The sequence below is a fragment of the Narcine bancroftii genome, chromosome 2 (genome assembly GCF_036971445.1).
Source record: "Narcine bancroftii isolate sNarBan1 chromosome 2, sNarBan1.hap1, whole genome shotgun sequence".
NCBI lineage: Eukaryota > Metazoa > Chordata > Chondrichthyes > Torpediniformes > Narcinidae > Narcine > Narcine bancroftii.
In genome coordinates this window covers 18,484,339-18,502,719 of record NC_091470.1, presented here as the reverse complement: position 1 = coordinate 18,502,719, position 18,381 = coordinate 18,484,339, and the positions used below count along the sequence as shown (strand labels likewise).

At 41.7% G+C, this 18,381-nt stretch overlaps 1 protein-coding gene across 21 annotated transcripts in view; it reads left to right on the top strand.

Moving 5' to 3' along the window:
• The window catches only part of LOC138753237 (neurexin-3-like), a 2,173,925-nt gene that overhangs the window by 120,723 nt on the left and 2,034,821 nt on the right, over positions 1–18,381 (top strand). The window lies entirely within an intron of this gene.

Sequence of the window (18,381 nt, the reverse complement as noted above, 5' to 3'; positions counted from 1 at the left end):
AATTATAGGAAGGATATAGATAAGGTGGAAAGGGTGCACAGAATATTGACAAGGATGTTGCCTGGCTTAAAGAGTACAGAGAAAGATTGAAGAGGTTAGGACTTTATTCATTGGAACGTAGAGGGTTGAGAGGGGATTTGATAGAGGTGTTTAAAATTATATGAAGGGAATAGATAGTCTAGATGCAAGTAGACTCTTCCCCCTGAGAGCAGGGGAGGTTGAAACAAGAGGACACAAGATGAGGGTAAGGGGGCAAAATTTTAGGAGAAACATTAGAGGATGGTTGAATGGAATAATCTTCTGGAGGATATAGTAGAGGCAGAATCTATTCTTTCATTTAAGAGGAGGCTGGATATATACATGGATAAGAGGGGGATGAGAGGGTTATGGGCAGCAAATAGGCGGGGGGAGCTAGCAGAGTTGTTTGAGTGAACTGGCGTGGACTTGTAGGGCCGAGATGGCCTGTTTCCATGCCATAAAATGTTATATGGTTATATGGCCCATCAAGCCTGCTCCGCCATTCAAAAAGATTAAAGCAGATCTGATCATTAACTCAACTCCACCTACCTGCTTTTCCCCCATATCTCTTAATTCCTTTTTTATGTAAAAATCTATCTAACTGAACCTTCCCTGGGGTAGAGAATTCCACAGATTCATTACTGTCTGGGAAAAGCAGTTTTTCTTCAACTCTGTCATAAATCTACTACCCTAAATCTTGAGGCTGTGTCCCCTAGTTCTGCTCTCACCTTCCAGGGAAAACAATTTTCCTGCCTTTATCTTATCTATCCCTTTCATAATTTTATATCTTCCCCTTTTCTCCCCTCTCTGCCTTGCGAAGGGACTGCTGCCTCCCTGACTCCCTCATGCACTCATCCTCCTGGCACATTCCCCTGTGCCAGCAGGAGGTGCCACACTTGTGCCCACAGCTCCTCCCTCACCATGGTCTGGGGCCCCAAATAGGCTTTCAAGTGAAGAAAGACTTCACTTGTGCATCCGCAGGACTGATATACTGTATCCAGTGCTCCCTTTGTGGCCATCTCTAAATCAGAGAAACTAGGCGCAGATTGGGATATTGCTTTACTGAGCACCTTCGCTCTGTCTGCATCAGTAACAGAGACCTCCCAGTAGCTATCCATTTCAGTTCTGTGTCACACTCCCACCCTTACATGTCTGTCCATGGCTGTGGTGTAGCAAACACAAAACTTGAGAAGACTGTACTCCAAGCTTGAACCAGCTTAAAGTTGAACACCAGGTCTGAATAGCCTCTGGTTCCACGTGCCCAACTGATTTAGGAAGGAGCCGGCTTGAGTCTTTATACGGGTCGGTGATTGACAGCCAGCATGGTGGGACCAGCCTCCCAGGTTGCCTACATACAGAAGGTCAGTAGGAGTGCGGCTATGGTAGTGGTTGTATCACCACATTCACCCTCTTCTTAAAAGCGTCGCTGGGTGGGGGAGGTGTTCTAGGGTATTTACAAGTTCAAGCAGTCCAGTGGTCGTCTTTGTCACTTGGATAGTCGCAGGGCAGGCTCCTGGCCAATGGTAAGTAGGGGCGGGGCTGCTTGAAGGTCAGACGGGTCCGGGGTGGTCAGGGCGGCCGGTGGCGCAAGAGGGGTGGTGCCTGACAGAGTGGGAGTGTAGGTGGAGATGCAGGTAGAGGGAGAGACCATTGGGAGAGAAGAAAGGGTTTGAGAGAAACTTAAAAATGGGAGTGGTAAAGAAGAGATGGAAACTATGGAACCAGCTAGAGGTGGACACTACCTTCAGTTAGAAAAATCAATGTTCATACAGTTTGGTTTAAGGCAGTCCAGATGGAATATGATGGTTAGTTCCTCAAGTTTCCAGTTAGCTTTACCTTGACAATGTATAGGGCCGACAACAGATATGGGAGTGATATGGGGAATTAAGATCGTTAATAATCAGGAATTCAAGCATGGAAACACAGACAATACAGGTGCTCAGTGAAATGGTCGCTCAATCCATGCTTATTCTCAGGAGGCCATACTGAATGCAGTAGATTAGGTCAGATGATATCCATGTAATATTCTGCCTCACCTGGAAGGTTTATTTGTGACCCTGGATGAAGGTGAGAGGGGAACATGTTGAGACAAGTTTTGCATTTCCTGCTATTCCACTATTGAGGGATGGAAGAGTGGATGAGGAGGGAAAAGGGACGAAGGAGTCTTGGAGAGATCCCTGCAAAAAGTGGATAGGGGTATGGAAGGAAAGGTGGGCTGATGGTGGGATCATGTTGAAGTTTGCGGAGGTGTCAGAGAATAATGTGTCGGATGCAGACACTGGTGAGCTGGAAAGTGAGGATGAGGGGAAAGGAAGTAAGAGAAATGGAGGAATTGCAGGTAAGGGGTTTATAAATAACTGCAGAGGGGAAGCTATTTTTCTTAATGAAAGGATGTTTTGAATGTCCTTGAGTGGAAGGCATCATCCTGGAAACAGGAGCGATGGAGGCTGCAGAATTGGGGGAAAGAGATACTATCCTTACACGAGGCAGGGTGAGAAGAGATATGATCCGTGTGGAAGTCAGTTGGTTTGTAATCGACATCTGTGGATATTTTGTCTCGTGAGAGAGAGCCCATAAAGGGGAGAGAGGTGGTAGAAACAATCCAAGTCAATTTAAGGGCAGAGCAGAAGTTGGCAGTGACATTGATGAAATTATCAAATTTTGCACAGGTACAAGAGTCAGCACCAATGCTGTGGCTTGGTGAATGGAAACTGAGTGGGATTGGAACTGGGGTTCCACATACCCAGCAAAAAGGCAGGAGTAGGTGGGGTCCATGCATATACCCATGCCTGCATTGTGGATCTGGGAGAAGTCAGAGGAGAAGTTGTTGAAGGTATAGATAGACCTTCCACAAAATAGAGGAAACTGTTGGGAGAAGGGGATTGAACGATTCTACATTCAAGAAATATGCCTTATGATCGGGACTGGGTGTGTGCCTTTTTATCTTTACATGTATTGGGAGTTTGCTGTATTTCCTACAGTTCACAGTACCAAATGTACAACTTTGGTTCTAAAGTTCCTTGAGACATCTTGAGAAAGATTGAAAATTGCCATTTCGGATTTTTTAAACTGTTTATTTTGCAAAAGTACTTCCTCCCCAATCATTCTTTGACTAAAACCATAATGATAAATCATTTGTTACTTCTTTTCCCATTCTCCAAATTGATTTCAGTCTCTGCAGCCTCTCTGTTTCCTTGTCACTACCTGCCCCTCCTTCTATCTTTCTATCATCTGCAAAATTAACCACAAAGCCATTTATTCTGCAATCCAAATTATTAACGTACAATATAAAAAGAAGTGGCCCAAACACTGATCCTTACAGGTTACCACTGGAAACTTGTAGCCAACTAGAATAGGATCCCTTTATTCCCACTCTCTGTTTACTGCTGATAGGCAACGCTCTACCTATAGACTCTCATTTTGTTAAGCAGCCTCATGTGCAGCACCTTGTCAAAGTCCCTTTGAAAATCCAAATATGTAACATCCACTGTATCCTCTTTCTCTAGCATGCCTGTGGTGTCGTGAAAAAAATTACAGTTGGTTTGTCATGCAAACTTTTCCCTGAAGGAAACCATGCTGATTTCGGCCTATCTTGTCATGCATCTCCAGGTACTCTATAACTCTAACAACTTCCTAACCATAGATATAAGGCTAGCAGGTTTTAATTTCCTTTCTGCTGCCTCCCTTCCATTTTAAATAGCACAGTGGCCTTTGCAATTTTCCAGTCCTCTGGAAACATGCCAGAATCTATTGGTTTTTGGAAGATCATTATCAATGCCCCCACAATCACTCTAGCTACTTCTTTCAGAATATGAGGATGCAGGTCCATCTGTTCTGGGAGACTTACCTACACTTGGACCATTCAGCTTCCAAAACAACTTCTCTCACCTCTCTTCCCTGACACCCTTGAAAGGTTGGTATTCTGATAACATCTTCCACAGTGAAGACAAAATACTCATTCACTTCCTCTGCCATCTCCTCGTCTCCCATTACAATTTCTCCAGTGTCGTTCTCTTTCAGTGTTCTATCAACTCCCCCTCTTTTTTTTTAACTCTTAATATACTTAAAATATTTTAGGATTCTTTTTTATATTTTTGTTAGCTTCTTTCAACGTCCATCTTTTCCTTCCTAATGACCTTTTTAGTTGCCTTTTGTATGCTTTTAAAAGCTTCTCAGTCCTATCTCTTTCCACTAATTTTTGCTTCCTCTTATTTGCATTTAAAAAAAAAAAATTTCACACTATGAACCATATTAACCAAAATACACACAAACATTTCCCTCTTGAATATACAGTGTCATTTTCTCCCCTTTTTCCCCCTCCCTTCCCTCCCTCCTTCCCACCTCCTCCTTATCCACTTAATGTTCAACATAGACAATATAATAAACCCATTAAACAATGTCATCACACAATGAAAATAAACAAGAAAATTGAGTCATCAACTTTTACACACTGGGTCAGTTCATTTCGTCATCTTCTAATTCTATCATTTTAGGGGATGGAGGTCCGCAGTAGGCCCTCTCTGTTGTGTTCCATGTATGGTTTCTAAATTTGTTCGAATACTGTGATGTTATTTTTTAAATTATATGTTATTTTTTCCAACGGAATACATTTATTCATTTCTATGTACTATTGCTGTACTCTCAGGCTCTCTTCTGATTTCCAGGTTGACATTATACATTTTTTTGCTACAGCTAAGGCTATCATAATCAATCTTTTTTGTGCTTCATCCAAATTGAGCCCTAGTTCTTTACTTCTTATATTATTTAGAAGAAAGATCTCTGGATTTTTTGGTATATTGGTTTTTGTGATTTTATTTAATACCTGATTTAGATCTTCCCAAAACTTTTCCACTTTCACACATATCCAAATTGCAGTACTGTTGTTCCCGTTTCCTTCCAGCGAAAACGTCTATCTGATACTGTTGGGTTCCATTTATTTAACTTTTGAGGCGTGGTAGATAGCCTATGTAACCAATTATATTGTATCTTGCGTAACCTCGTGTTTATTGTATTTCTCATAGTTCCGGAGAATAGCTTTTCCCATTTTTCATTTTTTATCTTTATGTTTAGATCTTGTTCCCACTTTTGTTTGGGTTTACAGCTTATTTCATCATTCTCTTTCTCTTGCAGCTTAACGTACATGTTTGTTATAAATCTTTTAATCATCATTGTGTCTGTAATCACACATTCAAAGCTGCTTCCTTCTGGTAACCTCAGTCTGCTTCCCAATTTGTCCTTCAACTACGTTTTCAGTTGGTGGTATGCAAACATTGTACTGTGAGTTATACCATATTTGTACTTCATTTGTTCAAAAGATAATAAATTATTTCCCAAAAAACAATTTTCTATTCTTTTGATCCCTTTTCTCTCCCATGCTCGAAAGGAAAGGTTATCTATTGTGAAAGGGATTAGTTGATTTTGCATCAATAATAATTTTGGTAGTTGGTAATTTGTTTTTTTCCTTTCTACGTGAATCTTCTTCCAAATGTTGAGCAGATGGTGCAGTACTGGTGAACTTCTATATTGCACCAGTTTTTCATCCCACTTATAAAGTATATGTTTTGGTACCTCCTCCCCTATTTTATCTAGCTGTAACCTGGTCCAATCTGGTTTTTCCCTTGTTTGATAAAAATCTGATAGATATCTTATTGTGCTGCTCTATAATAATTCTTAAAGTTTGGTAGCTGTAAGCCCCCTTGTTTGTACCATTCTGTTAATTTATCTAGCACTATCCTCGGTTTCTCCCCTTTCCATAAGAATTTCCTTATTATTTTCTTTAGCTCATTGAAGAATTTCTCTGTTAAAGGAATTGGTAACGATTGAAATAGGTATTGTATCCTTGGGAAGATATTCATTTTAATGCAATTTACCCTTCCTATCAGTGTTAGTGGTAAATATTTCCAATGTTCTAAGTCATCTTGTAATTTCTTCATTAATGGCTCATAATTTAATTTGTATAGATGGCTTAGATTATTATCTAGTCGAATACCTAGGTATCGGATTGCTTGTGTTTGCCATTTAAATGGTGATTCTTTCTTAAACTTTGTGAAATCCGCATTATTCATTGGCATCGCTTCATTTTTATTTGCGTTGATCTTGTACCCTGATACTTTTCCATATTCCTTCAATTTCTTATGTAATTCTTTTATTGATAATTTTGGTTCTATTAAGTATACTATGATGTCATCTGCAAATAGACTGATTTTATATTCCTTCTCCTTTATTTTTATCCCTTTAATTTTATTTTCTGTTCTTATCAGTTCTGCCAAGGGTTCTATAGCTAAAGCGAACAGTGACATCCCTGCCTAGTTGACCTGCTTAATTTAAATTGGTTCGATATATATCCATTTACTGTCACCTTTGCCAATGGTCCCTTATATAATGCTTTAATCCAGTTAATATATTTCTCTGGTAGGTTGAACCTCTGTAGTACTTTGAATAAATAATTCCATTCTACCCTGTGAAAGGCTTTCTCTGCGTCTAAAGCAACCGCCACATTTGGCGTCTTATTTCCTTGTACTGCATGGATTAAGTTAATGAACTTACAAATATTGTCCATTGTTCGTCTTTTCTTAATAAATCCAGTTTGATCTAGTTTTACTATTTTTGGGTCACAGTCGCCAATCTGTTTGCTAATAGTTTTACTGTTATCTTATAATCTGAGTTAAGTAGAGATATTGGTCTATACGATGCTGGTGCTAGTGGATCTTTCCCCATCTTTGGTATTACTGTAATTATCGCTGTTTTACATGAATCTGGCATGTTTTGTGTTCTTATTTGCATTCTTTTGCTTTTACCTTGGTTTTGACTTCTGTTGTCAGCCACCGTTGTCGTTTTTCCATTCTAATATTTATTCTTTTTTAGAATATATCTGTCCTGCCTCTTCCTTTTTTTCTCTCAGAAGCTCCAGCTATTGCTGCTCTGCCATCCATCATGGTCATGTGCCTTTCCAATCAACTTTGGCCATTTCTTCTCTCATCCCTTTGTAGTTGTTTTTTTTCCCATTAGTTCAGAGATGCTCTTTTCACAAGTTTTAATTGCTTTTACTTTTCATTTTTTCTCAATTCAGCGAAAAGACAAAGCACCACTTGGCACTGCATTTATTTTCCCATTTTGCAGTGCATTGTGTTACATTAGTAGACCTGCTCCACTACTTATACCTGGCATGCACATTATTTTTTGATGTATAAATGGAGTTAAATGTGATCAATTTTTGAGAGTGTCTTAAAATCTTATTACATCTCACAAGCTTCTTCAAAGTAAAACACACTCCTGGTGAAAAACCCATGGAATCTTGCACATCACTGATATCAGTGACAATGTATCAGCCATTGTTTGTGCATTGAATAAACATTCTATTTGAGAAAATAAAAGGTTTCCAGCTCATTTTTGTAAAACATAAGAGTCAATTTCAGAATAGATAGTTAAGAATGCAAAATACACCTTCAAGGTTTGTAGCAATCTCATTTGGTGATTCAGTTGTCCTAACTGAAGATTAAGTTTGTTCATGCATTTTTGTCAATGGTGTGTTTGGTTTGCTGATTTGTTAATTCAGAATTTAGAAGATGAACTCTGCATACTATATAATCAAATTTAATCAATGGTAAACTGTAAAGAATAGAATACAAACATTCATTGAAGCATTTGTGTGGGTTGTGGGGGGTCCTCTGGATGCTCTGGTTTTCTCTCACCTTTCAAAATGTACAAGGCTTGTAGGTTAATTAAGGTATTTGGGTGTCATGGACTTGTGGGCCGGAAGGGCCTGTTACATTTTAAATATATCATTTTGGAACAATGAACAATGAAGGACTTAGTGACAAAGGCACTGAAATTATATGAAGCATTTAAGCTTTGAAGTTGACTAGTTTGAGAATATTTGCTCCTTAGAAGAAAAGATGGGGATACTATTTGGGGTTCAGCTGTAACATGATATTCCACCTCCAACATTCAATGCATCAGGCAATGAGGAAAAATACATGACTGTATCTCCCTTCTTCACTACTCTGTTTAGCTGTGTCACTATTTTTTGAGAGCTACGTACTTATAGAATATAGAACAGTAACTACAACACAGGAACCATCTCTCGACCTATGATTCTCGATTAGCCAGGGTATCAATGGTTATGGGGACGAGGCCAGGCAGAGGGAAAATAGTTCAGCTCATGATTGAATGGCGGGCAGACTCGATGGGTTGAGTGGCCTATTTCTGCTCCTATGTCTCATGGTCTTATGTATCTGTGCTGAACATGATACCTAAATGAAACTAAAACTTTGCTATTTGCAATCCCTCTGCATATTCATGTGTCTATCTAGAAGCCTCGTAAATGTGACTATTAAATCTACTTCCACCATGACTCCTAGTAGCTCATTCCAGTTATTTCTACTCTGTGTTAAATAACATTTCCTTTAAACTCCCTCAACTTAATGGCATGACCTCTAGTATGTAACATTTTTACCCTACAGAAAAAGATGCTGACTGTCTAACCTATCAATACCACGTAGCGGCCCGCAACTTGACAAACGAAACGGCACTCAAGACGGCAGACTAACGTGACGAGCGCGGAAAGCCTTTAATGGCCTTCATGGGCCAGGAGCCTGCACCGTGGGAATCATGGTTAATCAACAGCCAGCTTGCCAGTGACATCACATCTGCCCGCACCAATGGGACAATAGGGCCCAGTGTTGGGAAGCTTAGTCTATAAAAGCAGGTCTGGGGAGAAAATAAATCAATCTGGATTTCACTTACACCTGTTTGTGTGTCGTTCTCTCCCTCTGCAGTAGTGCCTCACCACATTGGTGGCCCTAACTGATCCAAACAGAATTTGGACCCGAAGATGATCGATCCGTCTAAACCCCACACAGTTTCTCTAAAACTGCCAACGATCTGGACATCACAACCACTAGTGTGGCTCAAACAAGCAGAAACTCAATTTCAACTCCACTGATTCCACGAAGTACATGGTGAGGTCGCGAGACCAGGACACTGCAGCAAGGGTCATTGATTTCCTATGGCAGCCTCCAGAACAGGGCAAATATGAGGTGCTAATAGAGCTATTAACCCACATTTTGGGCTCTCAATGTGCAAACATGCCACCCGCCTGCTCCACATGGATGGTGTGGGGGATGGCCCCATCCATCCTCATGAGCGATATACTGGCTTTGGCAGAGGGGCACAAGCCTTGCCTACTCTTTGAGCAGATTTTTCTGGAGCAACTGCCTGAGGATGTCCGTCTGCTGCGGGCCGATGAGGACCCCCTCCCCCAGAAAGTTGTAGCCTGGGTGGATGTGCAAAGCAGGACAACAGAGCATCAGTAGAGCAAGTCGCTAGGCCTTGCAGACAGCGAGCGATGAGGCTGCATTTAATGATGGAAAGGCATGTGGACTCTGCTGATGCACAATACTGTTTCTGCCATCAATGATGGGGTACGGTGACTCGCAAAATGCTGCAGCCCTTGCTTGTTTCAGGGAAACGCCATGGCCAGCCATTGCTAATGGCCACGGCGGCTGGCCAACGAGATAGCCTCTTGTACATCAGGGACACACTCTCAGGTCAGCGTTTACTGGTGGACACAGGCACGGAGTTCAGGTTACTTCCCCTCTCTCCCACCCCGGCCTACGACACCTGGAGCATGAAGCTGAGCCCGGCCCTGAGGGCAGCAAACAGCAGCAGTATACGGACTTCGGGCACCTGCAACAACGTGCTCCATTTTGGCAACCACCGCTTCACGGGGACCTTAATGTTGTGGCGGAGGCACAACCACTCCTAGGCGAGACTTTCTTTGGGCAAACTGCCTACTAGTAGACATGTAAGGGTGGTGTTTAGTAAATGCCAGGACATTCCAAAACTTTTCACTGTGCAAGGCAAAGCTACCAGCCCCCTGCCTTGACTCCAATCACCTTCTCAGGCATTTAGTTCACCTGCATCCTAGCAGAATTCCCCTCCATAGTGGTGCCACAGTTCACCTACCAAGCACAAGCACAAAATGAGGTATCACATTCTCACAGAAGGGCCTCCAATTCACACCAGGTCATGCCGCCTCCCCCCCAGAAAAGCTCAACCTCGCCAAGGAAGAGTTCAAGAAGATGGAGGAGATTGGGATCATGTGCTGCTCTGACAGCCTTTGGGCTTCCCCATTACACAAGGTGCCCAAGACAGCAGAAGGTTGGAGGCCATGTGGAGACTACCACTGCCTGAACGAGGCCACCACACCAGACAGATATCCTGTACCACACACACAGGATTTCACAGCAAATCTACAGCAGGCCGGCATATTCTCCAAAGTTGACCTCGCCTGGTGCTATCACCAGATCTTGGACCATCCAGACAAAATCCCAAAGACCACCCTCATCACCCCATTTGGCTTGTTTGAGTTCCTGAGGCTGTCCTTTGTACACAAAAAGGCAGCCCAGACATTCCAGAGGCTGATGGACGCACTGGGACGGGATCTCAAGTTCGCATTCATCTACCTGGATGACATCCTGGTCGCCAGCTGCAACTGCAAGGATCACTCAACCCACCTGTGACAGTTTGCACTCACCTAACAATCAACCTGGCCAATGCCAGTTCAGGCTTGAAACCATTGACTTCCTGGGCCACAAGATTAACAGGCATGGAGCAACACAGCTACTGGTGAAGGTAGGGGCCGTCAGGCACTTCACAAACCTCACATGGTGAAGGGCCTATAAGAATTTGCTGATATGATCAACTTCTACCACCATTTCATACCAATATTGGCCCACGTTCGCGTTAATGGTATGGAAAAAGAAAAAAATCGCCTGGGGTAAGGAATCATCAATGGCTGAAGGAGACACTAGCAAATGCCACATTGCTGGTGCACCCCAGGACAGACACTCTGAAAGCCCTCAAGGTGGACGCATCCTGCATAGCAGTCGGAGGAGGGCCAGAACAATTGGTCAAGGGACATTGGCGACCTCTGGCTCTCTTTAGCAGGCACCGTTGACCACTCGAGCTGAAATATAGCGCCTTTGACCGAGAGCTCTTGGCATTGTACCTTGCAGTCCCTCACTTTCACTACTTTCTGGAAGGAAGACAATTAAAAGTCTTTATGGACCATAAACCACTTACTTTTAGTAAAGTGTTGGACCTGTGGTTGGGTCGGCAGCAGAGGCACCTGTCACACATGTCAGAATTCACTACTAACATTGAGCATATAGCCGGGAAAACCAGCGTGGTAGCTGATGCTTTATCATGACCAATGGTGCAAAGCATACAGACCCTGTCCCTGGTGATAGACTGTATTGCCCTGGCAGAAGCACAGCAGGCGGACCCAGAGATACCAGCACACAGGACTGCGGTGTCAGGACACCACCTGAAGGACATCATAGTATGCCCAGGTAACAATGCTCCTCTGAGACGTATCCAGCAGCCACCCCTGCCCCATAGTACCCACGGCTTGGAGGCAACAAGCCTTTGATGCGGGACACATCTTGGCACACCCAGCTGTCGGACAACCTTTCGCATGGAAGCAAGCAGGTTCTCTGGAAGCAGGACAGCCAGTGGGCCAGAACCTGAACACTGTGCCAGATGTCAAAAGTCCAACAGCACACCAGGGCAGTACCCCTCTCCCCCCACCAGTCAATCGAGCTGACCCGAAGAAGGTTCAGCCATAGACATTGTGGGCTACTGCCAATGTGCTGGGGGTGGGGGGGGGGTGAGGGATATGATACCTACTGGCAATAGTTGATTGCTTCAGAAGATGGCAGAAAGAAGTTCCTCTGACAGAGACAATGACAGAAGCCTGTTCCAGAGCCCTAATAAACACTTGGGTGGCAAGGTTTGGAATCTCACAATACATGACTTTGGACAGAGGCACACAGTTTGTCTCAAGCCTGTGGATAATGCTAGTAAACCTACTGGGGATGCAGCTCCACCACACCACAATATACCACTCCCAGGCAAACGGGCTGGTGGAGTGGTTCGACAGTCACCTAAAAGTGCCACTGATGGCTCAGCTCAAGGGACCCAACTGGACAGACGAGCTTCTGTGGGTCATGCTGGGGATCCATACAGCCCCCAAAGAAGACCAAAATGCCTCAGCAGCAGAGCTAGTTATGGCACACCTTCGTGCCCACCGCCAAAGACCCGGCTGAGCCGCCACAGCAACACTGGAGAAGCTCAGGGAAAGACCCCAGTGCCATCCACATAGCATGGGCAAACAAAATCTTTTATCACCAAGGACTTGAGAACCTGCAAGTACATTTTTGTCCGCAGGGGAGCACACTGGGCACCATTACAACAGCCGTATGAGGGACTGTACAAGGTGATCAGACACAATAGGTCATCGTGCTTGCTGGACATAGGCGGGAAAGAAGGGACATTCACTGTTGACACCCTCAAACCAGCATACCTGGACGCAAACCAACCAGTAAACACACAGCCACCATGTCACAAGGGAAGGCCGTCCAAGCAAAGGAAGACACAACCAAGGACAACAGCCTACATCACTGGTTCTGGGTGGGGAGGGTTTTTGGTGTAGTGACCCGCTACCTGGCAAGTGAACCAGGGCACTCAAAGTGGTGTATTAATATGGCAAGAGCGGAAAGCCCGCGCACACTAATGGCCTTCATGGGCCAGGAGCCTTCATGGTGGGAACCACGTCCAATCAAAGGTCAGCTCGCCAGTGATGTCACATCCACCCGCAGTGGCGGGAAAATCGATCCCAGAGGCAGGAAGCTGGGTCTATAAAAGCAGGGCTGGGGTGATCATTAAAGTGTGTGTGTGTGTGTGTGTGTGTGTGTGTGTGTGTGTGTGTGTGTGTGTGTGTGTGTGTGTGTGTGTGTGTGTGTGTGTTGTTCTTCTCTCGCTCTGCAGTAGCGCCTCGCTACAACTTCATAATTTTAATAAACTTCTACCAAGTCTCCCTTCAGCCTTTGCCACACTATAGAAAACCACTCAAGTTTATCTAACTTTTCCCTACAGCTCTAGGCAGCATCCTGGTTAATACCTTCAATCTCCTTTCCAAAACCTTCACATCTTTATTGGAATTGAGCAACCAGAATTGCACACAATACTCCCAAGTACAACTTAGCCAAAGATTTACGCAACATGACTTCCTTTTTCATTCAATGCAAGCTCCAATGAAGGCAAGCATACCATGTGCCTACATACTTGCATGACCATTTTCCATGAGCTGTGGAACTATACCACATCACTTTGCACATTAATACCTATAAGAATCCAATGTACACTCCACGTTTCCCTTACATTTGACCTCTCATTTTCCATATTAAAGTTCATTTACCTTTTTCCAAGATCTGTAACAGATCTATATCCTTTTGTATTCTTTGATAACCCTAGACACTGTCCACGACTCCACCAATCTCATGCAGACAAAATATTGATGGAGGAACTCAATAGATCAGACATCATGTCAAGTTGGAACCTTGATATTGGACAGCCAATGTTTCGAATTGGCTACTATTTTCTCAAGGCTACTATCAAGATTCTAACTTGACATGATGTCTGACCTGCTGAGTTCCACAAGCAACATTTTGTCTGATCAGTATCCCAGCATTTTTGTGACATCTGCAAACTTAATAACCCACCCACTTAAGTTTCATCCAAGCAACTTATATATCACAAGCAACAGGGGTTTTAATACCAATTCCTATGGAACATCATGGGTTAGGGACCTTCAGCCACAATACCACCCTCTGTCTTCTCTGGGCCAGCCCTTTCAAAATGCAAATATCTGTTTATAGGATCAGCTGATGATGATGGACCTCATCATATTTCTTCGAAAGTCCATTTGGATGAAATCCACTCCCCTACCCTCATCAACCATCTTTGTCACCTCAAAAATCTCAAATCAAGTTTGTAAGACGTGATGTGTCCTGTCCCAAATCTGACTTTCTAAATGTGCATAAATCTTATCCATAAGTATTCTTCCTCTGTGATAGATTCCTTCCCACTGATTGAAAGCTATTAACATATTAAATGACTCTTCTCACCTCTGTAATACTTATTTCTCCCTCTGCCAAAGGGCAGAGATACATGCACTTGAAAACACAAACATCCTGTTTCGATCTAAACAAGCAGCAATAGAAATTCACTAAGACAATGGTATTTTCAAATCAATAATTTTATTTAATAACTATTAATAACAACACTTCTTTCTGTGTTGAAAAAGATAAAGGTGGATAAATCTCCGGGACCGGACAAAATATTCCCAAAGACACTCGGACGCTTGTGGACAGATAGTGGTGCCATTAACAGAGATATTTAGGATGTCACTGGTCATGGGGGTAGTGCCAAAGGATTGGAGGGTGGCGCATGTGGTTCCGCTGTTTAAGAAAGGGTCCAAATGTAAACCTAGGAATTATAGGCCCCTGAGTCTGACATCTGTGGTGGGTAAGTCGATGGAAAGTGTTCTGAGGGATGGTATTTACAAATATTTGGAGGTACAAGGATTGATAAGGAGTAATCAGCATGGTTTTGTCAGGGGTAGATCATGCTTGACAAACCTGATTGAGTTTTTCGAGGGGGTTACAAAAAAGGTTGATGAAGGGAAAGCTGTGGATGTTGTCTATTTAGACTTTAGTAAAACTTTTGACAAAGTTCCCCACAGGAGGTTAGGAAAAAAGTTGGAGGCATTAGGTATAAATGAGGAGGTAGTGAAATGGATTCAGCAATGGTTGGATGGGAGGTGTCAGAGAGTAGTGGTAGAAAATTGTTTGTCCAATTGGAGGCCGGTGACTAGTGGAGTTCCTCAGGGATCGATCCTGGGTCCATTATTGTTTATTATATATATTAACGATCTGGAAGTAGGGGTGGAGAAATGAATAAGCAAGTTTGCAGATGATACAAAGATTGGTGGACAGTGAGGAAAATAACCATAGATTAAAAGGTGATTTAGGAAGGCTGGAGGTGTGGGCTGAGAAATGGCTGATGGAATTTAATACAGCTAAGTGTGAGGTGTTACATTTTGGAAAGGCAAATCTAAATAGGTCATATGCATTAAATGGTTGGCTATTGAGATGTGCAGAGCAACAAAGGGATTTAGGAGTGATGGTAAATAGTACCTTCAAGGCTGATACTCAGGTAGATGGTGTGGTGAAGAAGGCATTTGGAATGTTGGCCTTCATAAATTGGAGTATTGAATTCAAGAGTAGGGAGGTTATGATGAAATTGTACAAGGCATTGGTGAGGCCAAATTTGGAGTACTGTGTACAGTTTTGGTCACCAAATTATAGGAAAGATAAACAAAATAGAGAGAGTGCAGAGAAGGTTCACGAGAATGTTGACAGGATTTCAAGGTTTGAGTTACAGGGAAAGGTTGTGCAGACTGGGGCTTTTTTCTCTGAAGTGTAGAAGATTGAGGGGGGACTTGATAGAGGTGTTTAAGATTTTAAAAGGGACAGAGTAAATGTGGATAGGCTTTTTCAATTAAGAGTGGGGGAGATTCAAACTAGAGGGCATGGTTTAAGATTGAAGGGGGAAATTATAAGGGGAACATGAGGGGAAATTTCTTTACGCAAAGGGTGGTAGGGATGTGGAATGAGCTTCCAGCAGTTGTGGTTGAGGCGGGATCATTGGTTACATTTAAGGATAGACTGGATAGTTACATGGAGAGGAGAGGACTGGAGGGGTATGGACCGGGTGCTGGTCAGTGGGATTAGGAGGGTGGGAATTTGTTACGGCATGGACTAGTAGGGCCGAACTGGCCTGTTCTGTGCTGTAAGTGGTTATATGGTTATATGGTTAACTCTAAACATAACTCCACTATGTGCAAATGTTTGTGTATGTGTGTGTGAGTGTGAGGCAGGTCCTCAAACCATTGCAGTTTTGGGACAATTGTTTGGTCAGTTTTGCTTTGAAATTCAGATTCTTTAAATTGTTGTTCAGAAATAATTATGGAGTCAGTGTGAGGCATCGGACTTATCAAAACTTACAAAATTCTTGAAGAGTTCTTTCTTGGAGAATTACTTCTCCCTGTCTTGCATGGAGGTTTCAGTACTTGTGATCTTTGCATGATGATTTCAACAAACCCAGGCAAGGGCTTCATGAAGTGGCCATTTAAAATGGACATGGTAGAACTGTCCTCTTTTCAAAGAGACAGCTGAAGTGGCTCTTCCTTACCTCTGATTTTGTGTATTCCCATGATAAAGAGAATACAAATAAGAGGCTACTGCACTTCTGACCTCAGATGAAAATTAGTGTAATATTAAAGATGTCTCCTTGAAGTGTCTTTAATCACGTGACATGACCTCACTGCTGATTTTGTTTGACGTTCTTCTGTTGACAAAAGTTAAGGAGCAAATGTTTCTGATATGTTTGCCCAGGTCACAAGCAGATGGTTTTGTGTGTACACAGATCATTGAAGCAAAAGCCTGCTCATTTGCACAGAAAGTTCTGAGTTTCCATTCTAAAAACATGGGTAAACAAGCAGAGTCTTTTGTTTAACCAGATGCCCTCCTTGAGCATCCCCCATTGTTCTATAGATTTCAATGAATAATCACTTCTGATCTTATTTGCGTCTCCGAAAATGGCTTTTCTCTGAGTGTAATTGTGTGTGTCTGTAAGTGTGCCCATGCCCAGCCAACAACTCCTTTACTAAGAAATATATATATATATATTTTAAACCAAATATTAATAATAACACAATACAGTCACACCTTCAGAGTTCAGGCCAGTTTCTATCCTGTTGTTAAATAGATCTCTCACTGGCAAAAATGACATCTTTGTGCTGTTTTAGGACACTTTTCTTTATCTCATTATACTTTCTCTGAATTCTGCAGAATTTAATTTGTTGTAATGCTAATCACTGCAAGGTTGATTATTTAATTGTTTATTCATTATCTTTGCCTTTTGCCCTGATAGCACAAAACAAAGCTTTTTTTCTTTATCTCAGTACATGTAACAATTAACAACTCAATGTAACTTTGTCAAATGCTTTGTTAAAGTCCATAGAGATGATGTGCACCGCCCTCGAAACCTCCTCAAAACACTCAGTCAAATTTGTGAGACAAGATCTTCCATATTTGTTTGTGGGATCACACTATGAGCAAATTAGCTGCTGTTTTCCCTACATTACAATAGTGACCATATTTCATGGATTGTAAAATTCTTTTGAATATCCGAGTGTTGAAAGGTATCATATAAATATTACTCTTTGTTTGGTTTTGATTTATTTTTCAAAAAGTTTATCTGTGAGTTATGGGGCATGATTCTTGTTCAATCATCTAAAAAAAAGTCTTTCATTTCGCATTAAAACAAAATTTCTCTGAAGCTGGAATGCACAAAATATTTTTAATTTAAATTAGAATATGCTTAGAAATTTATCCATATTTAGTCATGCTAAATTTGAAACAGACTGATGTCAGCATACTTAACAATGCTTTCAAACTGGGATGAAATTTGGAAACAGAATTGTAAGTGCTGATGTTTCTATGTTGCCGCTACTCCTCCGGGATGAATTTCCAGGCATATCTTTTGTATTAGATTTCCCAACCACAATAACTTGTTTAACTTTTTTCTATGGGATTTTCAAATTTACAACTACTTACTGCACGATCTTGTTACCATGTCTGTATTAGGTTTAGGAATCCTATTGATTTTAATTAGCATTAAACAATGACTTATTAGAAGGTGTCTGTATCCATAGACTGCAAAGTAAAATGATCTGAAAGACACACCACACTTAATTTAAAAGTTTAATTTTTAAGCAGTCACCTACAACAGAAAGGACATGTGAGATGACTTGTGCTTCTCGCTGGCTTGGGACTTTATGAATATTATCATGAAACCAACCGATATGTGAAATGCACACTATTTTCAGAAAGCCTCTGATTGGGGTCATGAATTGGGTCTAAATATAGCAAAGCATTACTGGTATTTTTTCTTATGTTTATTATGAATAAAAATGAGCAGAATAAAGCAATTGGTAATTGCAGCAAATTAAAATTCCACTGTTAGCAAAAACAAGATCACTGCTTTCTTAATGCAGTGTTAATCACATCTGCATTAAATCTCTGTGCATCTCATTGTTTTAAATTTAATTAACATAGTAAATTACAAATGTTTAAGCAATGTTCTTTACAAATATGGATAAAAAATTATGACGAAAATATACCAAGGAACAAAATAGATAATTTTCAAATAATGTCAACCTAGTCTATTTAAAAGAATGTTTTAAAAAGTATTTAATATTTTATTGTGCATTTTTCAATTGTAATTGTTGGCTGCAGTTTGTTTAAAAATTTTATTTGGATAGATGGTTTTTCCAGAGGAACAATCTATTTCTGCTTTCTTTCACTTTGATTTTTTATTGAAGTTGCATGATAGTTGGTTTATTGACATAATTGGTCACTGAAGTGACCTTTGGTAAATGTTTAGAGCCCATTT